Source organism: Pinus tabuliformis, chromosome 4_1, assembly GCF_031772625.1.
Source record: "Pinus tabuliformis cultivar Carrire ecotype Pingquan chromosome 4_1, CPIR1, whole genome shotgun sequence".
NCBI lineage: Eukaryota > Viridiplantae > Streptophyta > Pinopsida > Pinales > Pinaceae > Pinus > Pinus tabuliformis.
This window is the reverse complement of record NC_142303.1, coordinates 836,376,837-836,387,091: the sequence shown is the minus strand read 5'-3', so window position 1 is coordinate 836,387,091 and position 10,255 is coordinate 836,376,837. Positions and strand designations below refer to the sequence as shown.

The window sequence follows — 10,255 nt, the reverse complement described above, 5'->3', positions numbered from 1 at the left end:
TCTCCGGGTGGTTAGCCATAGTTCCATGGTGGACCGCTGGATCACGCCTCTCAGATCAACGGTCGTGGGAGAGACCACTTAGCAACTGGAAGGGTGAACGCCTGGCAGATGACGGCATTAGATAGCTCAACACAAATCATGAAGAATAATATTTAAACCATAGTGTATCAACCGTAATCCGCATTCAAAGAAGATAACATTAAATGTTGCAAATTAATGCTAAGGCAAACATAGCATTACTTCATGCAGGTGTGAACTTGTTTTAATTACCTGTACCTCTCCCAACTTTTTCCTAACTTTTGAGCCTGTATGCCTAGGTTTGAGGCCAAATAAGACGATGAATCTTTTGAATCCTTTGATTGGTTAAAAATAAATATTTGATTTCGTTCGGTTTTAAAAAATAAAAAGTATTTCATTAATATAAACGGACTTTGCTTAAAATGGGAAAACATGCATTGGTTTGAGTGTCGGACTAATGCTTATCGGTGAAACCGATTGCTATAGTCCCTGCGGTCCTGCGGGCAGGGACTAAAAAAGACAAAACCTTCTCAAATACCTTGACAATTTAATAAATATCTAATGACATAAACTATTATTGTAATTAAATATTTTAGGTTCTTGTGGTTAAAAAAATAACTTTTTCCATGGTAACCGAAGCCAACTCATTCATTGGAATCAAATTCTTTTAGACATCTGATAGAATATTCCCCCAAAAAAAAATTAAAACTTCAATGTATTAAATTTTGATGAATAGGGGAGAGAAATATCATGGATTCAATTCAAGATATGCTATGTAAATGATCATACTTTAGCGTTTAATCATTTAATTACATTTCCAATGCAGAGTTGAGAGGCTAAAGTTACAAGCATTTCTCTCTCATATATATATATATATATATATATATTAAAAATTAAATATAATTAATTTTATTTGAAGAAGAGGAGGCGTACACAAATTGATTAAACTTATTAGTATTCGGGTTGGTGGACGATGAAGGAGATGCACTGCACTTGGCGGATGTTGTCAAAGCCAATGACACGGATGAAGGCTTTGGGGTATGCCTTGGCACACTCGTTCACCTCGTTTATCACCTGAGATGCCTCTGTGCACCCAAACATCAGTAACTTCCACATCACCCAGTATCTCCCATCGTAGTACCCTGGGGTACTTCCATACTTCCTCGAGATGGTTCCATCCTACGCGCACATACATACACACAATTCTTAATAAAAATTTATACCTATATTATTTTCAAATCTCCATAAATCAATCTTAAAAAAATAAAAACTCACCAGATCAAACTCTCCACAGTTGGATCTCAGAAGTATGGAAGCCTGTCATTTCTGATGAAATTAATATCTACCCCTGCGTTAGGGGTTTCTTTATAGTGGATTTTGAAAACCCTGAAATTAGACAATGTATTCTAGATTCCGGCCCTTGGTTTTGGGAAAACTCAGCCCTATTTATGAAGCCATGGAACCCATCATTTGATCCCATCAACAACAATCATAACCTCAGTACCAGTTTGGGTGAGATTGCCAAACCTACCTTTGCATCTCTAGAATTTCTCCTCGCTAAAAGCCATTGGAAATGCAATTGGGAAATTTTATTGTAGGTGCCTAGAAACAGAGGAATATGCCAGAACCACCTATGCACGTATCTGTGTGGAAATGGACTTCAGCGCCAGATTCCTAGCTGAAATAAACCTAACAAGTAAAGACTATGTGTGGAACTAGAAACTAGATTATGAAAGTGACCTCTTCAGATGTGAATCCTGCTTTGAGATAGGCCATCTAGCCAAAAATTGCCCAAAAGCCTCCCAGAAAAATTATGCTAGAAAGAATCACCACAAATCTACATGGTGGGAAGGAGCACAAAAAGAACATTACACTGTCATCAAGGAAGAATACTCTCCAGAAAACTCTGAATCGCAAGAAATCGGGCAAGAAAGAAACAACTCTCAAGACAAGCACGGGGAAAGCCCCGCCCAACAGCAAAAAAGTGAACTCGACAACCCCTCAAGCATCAATAGTTATGAGGATTCGAATACCGCACAAAATAAATCTTCATTTAATAGCAAAGCAGATCTCCCAGACCAAACTTCTTCTCTGACTATCTTCAAAAGGATGAACACAACAGATCGCGAAGCTAAGACACCAATGTCCCAAGAACCAGAAGAGATGAAGGAGATGCAAGATAAAGGAAGTTGGAAGACTGTAGAGAAAAAAAAAGAAAGCTACAACACCAATCTCGCCAAGAATGACGAGAAGTCAAACAATTAAGAATTAAGAAAATTATAGGTCCGATAGACCAATTTGGTCTCATCATCATCATCATCATCATTTTTCAACCACCTATCTATTTATATTATTAATTAAAAATAAAAAAAATCTATAATTATAATTAGTGTAACTATTAAATTTATTGTTAAGTAATATTAATAATAAAAATGAAAATGATAAATTCTAACTCCACTCCTTAACTAAATTTAAAATAAATTTATTTATCTTTATCAAATAATATTTAAATTATAAATAAAATAAATTATAATATTTACAATTCAAACATTAAAAATATCATAAATAACTCACTATTAATTATAAATAAAATAAATTTATTTATTTTTATCAAAAATAATATTTAATTTTAAATAATTATAATCATTTATTCATTAATTTCAACATTAAAAAAATTTGTTTTTATCAAAAATAATATTAATTTTAAATAATTAATTAATAATTTATTCACTAATTCCAACGTTAAGAATATTCTGAATAACATTAGCATATTCCGAGCATATACAATCCGACCGTATATTAACAAGATATTCCAAATATCTTTAATTCAAATATCATGAATAACATTAACATATTCACCATTTCAATAACATTAATTTATAAAATATAAGATATTCCAAATATCTTGAACTCAAATATTAAGAATATGATGAATAACATTAACATAGTCTGAGCATTTTTAATCAGAAAGGGTTAACGGGCCTGTTATCGGGCATTAAATGTTTTCCGAACACTCTGTCTTCATTGAAAGTTATATGACTATCGAGCTTGCAGCTAAACGGATATTTAGTCCTTCCCTCTTCAATCTGACCATATATATTTATAAAATATCTTTAATTCTGATTCCGTACTTACACTTTTGGCACTTCATTGTAAAAGGAGACCTATCCACGTAACAAATTTATCTTGATTCCGTACTTACACTTTTGGCACTCCATTGTAAAAGGAGACCTATCCACATAACAAATTTATCTTAATTCTAAATTTAAAATTATTTGAAAAATATGTTTCATAATTTAAAATTAGATTGTGAAATAGTAAAGACAACTGTAAACTTATAAATTTGACTCTGAATTAAGCATCTACATCATAAATTTATTTTAATCCTGCATTAGAAATTTCAGAGTTAGAGTAGAGCAGAAATGGCCATTCTCAAATCCCCAAAACCTGAATATTGAAGTTGCAGGCACCACCCACTCAAAGCACAAGCACTGGTAACTCTTGCCCACAATTTTCATCACACAACAATCAATTAAACAATTTCCATCACACAACAACAATCAATTAAATGACTAAACAAAGAACCCATTGCATTCATTCCTTCATCCAGTCGATAACACCGGCACCATGGCTGTTACAGCTTCCATGGCGGCCCCAGCAGGAGGAAGAGAGGGGTTAAAAAATGGCCGGCGGCCATGTCTCTTTGAAACAAAGCAAAATCACCACAATTACATAAACAATTAAATGGCCGGCAGGCGGCGAGCAAGGACTAGCTTATTAACTAACTAGCTACTGGAAGTTACAGAGGAGCAAGGTTTGTGCGGGGCCCTATTAGTTATTCGGGCTTGTGGACGATGAAGGAGATGCACTGCACTTGGCGGACGTTGTCAAAGCCAATGACACGGATGAAGGCTTTGGGGTATGCCTTGGCACACTCTCTCACCTCGTTTATCACCTGAGATGCCTCTGTGCACCCAAACATCGGCAACTTCCACATCACCCAGTATCTCCCATCGTAGTACCCCGGGCTACTATTATACTTCCTCGAGATGGATCCTTCCTGCGCGCACATACATACACACAATTCATAATAAAAATTTATACCCATTTTATTTTCGACCTAGTATCAAAGTTCAAATCTCCATAAATCAATCTTAAAAAAATAAAAACTCACCAGATCAAACTCTAGACAAGGCACCCACTTGTTCCTCAACAAGTACTCAACCTCCTTCACCAGCTGCTCCTCGGTTAGCGTAGGGAGGTAGGACAGAGTCTCAACTTGGGGTTCCCGAATGGAGGCCACACCTGCAGCAATTATATTCATGCAACCCATTAACTAACACCATTTCTCAGCTACTAAATCGATTCATTCATCAATTTCTAATTTAATTTCACACACCCACCTGCATGCATCGCACTCGCCCACCGTTGCTCGTTGTCTTCTGCTCCCATTCCGCTGCTGCGTTGCTCATCTTGAAGCTGGAGGGGAATTGCGCCGTGGACTTGAGCCCCGTGAACGCCGACACCACGTTGGTGCTGCTGCTGCTCCCGTTGCCATTGCTGGACTTGAGGGGCGCGGCTACTGCTGCCATTGCTGCGGCGGGGGACATGATCGCAGAGGCCATTGTGTTTAGACGGACTGTATAGATAGAAACTGTATCCCAACCCAATGGGTATATAACATATGGTGCGTCTGCTTAAGTCTACGCTGCTTTCCGTCATACGACGGTGAAGAGTGTGAACCGATAAGCTCTCGGTGAACCTGGACCGTTAGATCCTGTGGGCCTACTGACTCTTTACAAACCTCACAATTGTGATAAGAGTTTGTGAACAGCACATCACGTGGTTGTCAGTGCCTTATCTTTTTAGGCTTTTCAATTTGTGACCCGAATTGGATTAAAGAAGCTCCAAATGATATGACCAACCCCATCAACTCTACCCATTTATATCAAAATCAAAGGCTCACCCCAATTCTTGGTGAAGAGCATGATCAAGACCTTGATTCACTTTACTTATATTCTATTAATTTATTAAATAAAATAAATCAAGTTTATTAAAATGCAAGAGCATGATCAAGACCTTTATTCGCTTTACTTTTATTCTATTAATTTATTAAAGTACAAACCTTACAAAAAATTTGAAGAAATATTTGCACGGAGAGACTTATAATTTCTTTGTATTTAATAATTTGAGATTTAAAATAAATGTAAAGTAATCTAGATATGTGTGTGTTTGATTTAAAATAATTGTAAATTAAATTTTACATATATCTTAATATATTTATTGAAATAATATTTGGAATCCAATTTTAATTCACATAAATATTTGTGCAAATTCATGTTTATTTTCACTATGCCAAAATGTTTTATAATCTTAGGATATGTATATTAAAAAAAAGAATGTTTTCATTATGAAAAAGAGGAATTACATAATTCTATGAACCAAGGAGAATAATCGACCACATATTTTTTGGAAAAAACATGACAAAGAGCATCAAAATGTAAGACAACCTTCAGAGAATCAACATAAAACAAGATGGGTTAATAAGATTAGTGATCCATTGAAGTAATCTCCAATACATCAAAATGAGTCCAAAAAAGGAGTCTAGAATGCAAGAAGCCATCACAAAGGCATAACAAATAGCGAGCAGAACAAAATGAACAAAAGGAGAGCCAGCCCAGATTAGGACACCAAGGATCCCGAGTCGAAAACATCTCTATTATGCAAGAGTTCAAAAAATACCAGCCCAATCTGGAGAGAGACTCCACGCTTGGAGAGGGCTTCCACCTCCAGGTTCTATTCCCAGTAAACATGAAGAGATTTCAAGGAAAGTTGGTAGCAAAGACAAGATATTAGCTATCTAATGATAAACAAGAGGGACCTCAATAGAAGTCTTCCCCTATACCCAATGGATGACGGTCTTTGAATCCCCATCAATCTTGATCTTATCAATGGCAAGCCATACAACACACTAAAGAACCCCCCACAAAGCCACAACCTTCGCCCTATGATTAGACCCAGTCCCTCTATGCCAAAAGAATCAATATGCATCAGCAGGGTAGAGCTGGATAAAAGCACCAGAATCACACCAACCCCTAGACGAGGCCCAATCAAAGAATCTAATGATTCCCCCAGGTCCTTAAAGGAAACAAAGCGGTGGGAAGGTCTAGGGACCCAAAAGCTAATCTCATTGAAGTAAGGAATGATCTTGAGGCCGGTGGTTGTAATATTTGAGGGCTTATTTTCTGAAATATTGGCAATTTTGGAGCGCCAAATACCCTAGAATACATACAACAAGAGAGTTCCATGAGCTTTTAGCCTAGAAGACCAGAATTGGAGACACAAAAAAATCGAGAAACGATCCCCCTCAACATTGATATTGAGGAGAAAACTGACTTCCTCCTAGATTGCAATTGCAAAAGGGAAAGACAAAAATAGATGCAAGCAATCTTCAAAAGCACAACCATAAAGAATGCAAATACCTGAGCCCTGGGAACCTGTCTTCGTCAGATTCTCTCAGGTGAGGATGTGATTGTGGAGAGTCAACTAGTAAAACGTTTGAGCTTTAGAGAGGGATCACATTTCCACATGATCATAGTCCAGTCATCAAAAGGGGTAAGTAGAATATTCCCAAAGATGTATGAGTAGATCTCACTAAGAGAGATGTTGTCAGTTGCACTTCTTCCTCCCCAAGCAAGATTATCCAGCATGTGGGACAAGCAATCCCTACTTCACGCAATTTAATCATATAAGATTCTCATTCATATTCGAATTTTGTTGGTAGAACAATCTTCCACGAGTGCGGTCAGGAGGAGGAAAGGAGCAATGAGGGGGACTGAGAAATCAAATTAGCTAAATTGAAAATTCCATGTTGATTGAGAGAAAGAATGATTTGAGGTGAAATAATGTGGTCTCCAAAGAAGCCCTTAATTGCATTCATGTCAGTTAACACCTTCTCTCCATTACCCACCTACAAGCTCAAGTTTCCACAGAGCTAAGGTTTAGCCAGCATCATACTACACCAGATGTAAGATGCTCTACCTATAAAGGGGGCCCCTACAACAACCCAATCCTCCAAGCTAAATTTCTGAATATACTTCCCTTGAATTATCTTTTTCCAAATGCCATGTTCATTAAAGGCCCAGCGCAAATTCTTAGAAAGCAGGCCAAATGAAGCTCATTATGTCCCTAAAGCCCCATCCACCTAACACAAATGGTCTGGAAAGAGAGTTGAGCCGGATTAGGTGCATTTTCCCATTATTTCCAGCTCATGACCAAAAAAACTTAGCAATGATAGCATCGATTTTTTTGATGGTCATCAAAGGAAGGTGGAATAAGTGCATCCAAAATATAGAAATCCCTTGCTAGACTGACTTAATCATTATCAACCATTTGTGGTCCCAAAGGGTAAGAATCCTCTCCAATTTATTTATCATCCAACTCTATTCCAAAATTTCATACTTGCATGACTTTAAGAAAAATCCAAAGTACTTAAAGCCACCAAACAAAGATTTGGATTTCACCCCAAAGAGAGATGCAATATGTTGGATTATCTCTGATTCTTGCCCATGAGAGATGATTTTGTAGATATTTCTACAAATCTAGCTCTAATACCATGTAAAAATTCCTTGTAGATTCAAATTGCAGATTGTAATATGTTAAAAAAAGTGACTTGAATCTACTCTACTCATTAGTGGAAACAATAATTGATCAAAGAAATCACGAAGCATAAAAGAGAAAGAATTCAATCACACATAACACAATAATTTTATGGAGAAAGTCATATTTAAAAACCCTCGTTATTCATATATTGCATCAACCAGAAAATATGAGAAGATTACAATGCTTTTAATCAAGTCCAAGCAACCTCTGCACAATCTCAATCTGTCTCACTGCTTCACAAACAAGCTCCATCCAATACTTAGCCAAATTTGTTGCATTCCAAGCTCCTATTTTCTTGCACAGATTCTTAGGGAATTACCCATATTTAATTGGGAAATTCCTCATCCATATTTGCGGAATCCATCTTAGGCCTTCCTTTGACTGCATGCACCATCGGTTTAATTTAGATGATTTTACAACTAATTGTTAACTGAACTCCAATATCAATTGGGTCTTTCTTTAATCAGACATGCATGACTTAATTATGAGTGAATCTTTAGTTTACTGGTTGAGTAGTGTTGGTTACACCCCACTACTGCAGGTTACACCCTACTACTATATCTCCCACTAATTCCTCCCTTGGTTTGAACTAGTTTAACTGAATTTAAATAAGTTAAATTGAATTAAATAATTCAACTCAAAATAACTCAACCTAGGCCCCTAAAATTTAGGAACCACTCTACATGACTCTAGATAGACTTCCAACTCGAATTAGCTGAGCCAACTAAGTCAAATTAACTTAGTTAACTATTACAAGTTACTATGAGAATTATAATTAGAATTTAATTCCTAATTTAATTCAAGGACAAAATTAAATTAGGATTTTCTTGTTGCATTTTTGCAACACTCCCTCTCAACAAGAAAGGGATTATCTGCTACCCCAATCATGCCTCTATGAAACTTGAATTTTCATCTTAACAATGCCTTTGTCAAAATATCTGCATCTTGCTCCTCTGTAGGAATGTACTCCAGCAACATCATTCCCCTCTTCACACAATCTCGTAGATGGCGATACCAGATGTTGATATGCTTGGAATGATCATGAAAAATTGGATTCTCATAGAGTTTGATACGACTCTAATTGTCACAGTAAATCACTGTAGGATCCATATGTTGACCAAATAACTTGATAAGGATCTTCCTCATCCAGATAACCTCACAAATTGCTTGACTAGAAGCCATGTACTTTGCTTCTGTTGAACTGAGTGCAATTGATCTTTTCTTCCTGTTATACCAAGAAAATGTTGCTCACCCAATACTGAAGATTCCCCTTGATGTGTTTTTAGGACTCACTGCGCAATCTGTAGCTATGAAGACTTGAAGCTTCACTCCCTCTGTCTGTTTGTACCAAAGACCAAACTGAGTGGTGCCTCTAAGGTATCTCAACACATGTTTAGTTACCTTCCAATAAATTTTGGTTGGCTTAACCATGGATTGACTAAGTTGGTTAACTGCAAAACACATGTTCGGTCGTGTATTCACCAAGTACATAAGTGAACCCACAAGCTATCTATAAATAATAGCCTCCACTACTTCACCTAAAGTAGCATCTTCCCCCCTTCAGTTACCTGTTAGATGAGTCTCCATGGATTTGATGCTTTCCATGTGGAACATCTTCAGTATCTTGTTGGCATACTTGCCCTGAGAGACAAATAGTTCCTCATTGTTGGGAATAATACTGAGAGGAGGCGGGGGGGGGGGGGTGAATCAGTATTATCAAATCAATATAACTTTTTCTTTTCCATATTTAGATTCATATACGCTACTTCAGTTAAGGCAAACTGCGTGTATACGCAACTGTGTGTAGTGCAACAAGTGTATATCCAGTAAACTTATGATTCAATTAGTTGATCCTTAATGAGTGAATCAGAACATTATTAGCCATATGAGCAGTAAACAGGAGCAGTAAAATAGAACATATCATCACATACAAGAAGCACACATGAACACCATGATATAAGGTGGAAACCCAATGTGGGTGAAAACCACCTGCTGCAAGTCGTCTCTATCTTCTTTTAATAAGAAACTTCTTTTTACAATATTTCTATATTGGTGCAGTCTTATACCAGTACACAGGCTTCTACTTGTAAAAGGCTACAACCTTCTCTCGTTCTCTAGCTTCTCCTGGAAGGGAGTTGCAACCCCCTTAGCTCTTGTACTAGCCGATCCTTTCACTAGTACGTAGGTGCCGGCCTACTGAATGCTCCAACCTTCACTCATTTTCCAGCTGCTACTGGAAGGGAGCTGCCACCCCCTTAGCTCTTGTACTAGCTGATGTACTAGTACGTAGGTGTCGACCTATAGAAGGCTACAACCTTCTCTTTCTTCCTCCAGGTACCACGTTTCATAAATTTTCAGACTCGATACTCCTGAAGCACAACACCATAATCTGAAGTCCACGTTTCATCCAATTTTCATACTGGACCCATCAATATCATTGAAGCACACAATCAATCAACACTAGCATCATCAATCTCTGAATCACCCAAAACTGAATCACTGAAACCCTGTCAACAAACTACAGTCACCAGAACACAGAGCAGAACATAGAACTTTGCAACAACGTTCAGATCTA

General features: G+C 37.1%; 1 pseudogene across 1 annotated transcript; it reads right to left on the bottom strand.

Annotated features, from left to right (window-relative positions):
• Positions 1-3,582: 3,582 nt before the first annotated feature.
• On the bottom strand, positions 3,583-4,686 carry LOC149178815 (ribulose bisphosphate carboxylase small subunit, chloroplastic-like; annotated as a pseudogene). The gene is made up of 3 exons (XR_016258232.1): positions 4,422-4,686; positions 4,193-4,323; positions 3,583-4,078 (listed from the first exon to the last, which is right to left on the bottom strand). The product of XR_016258232.1 is annotated as a ribulose bisphosphate carboxylase small subunit, chloroplastic-like (transcript).
• Positions 4,687-10,255: the final 5,569 nt, after the last annotated feature.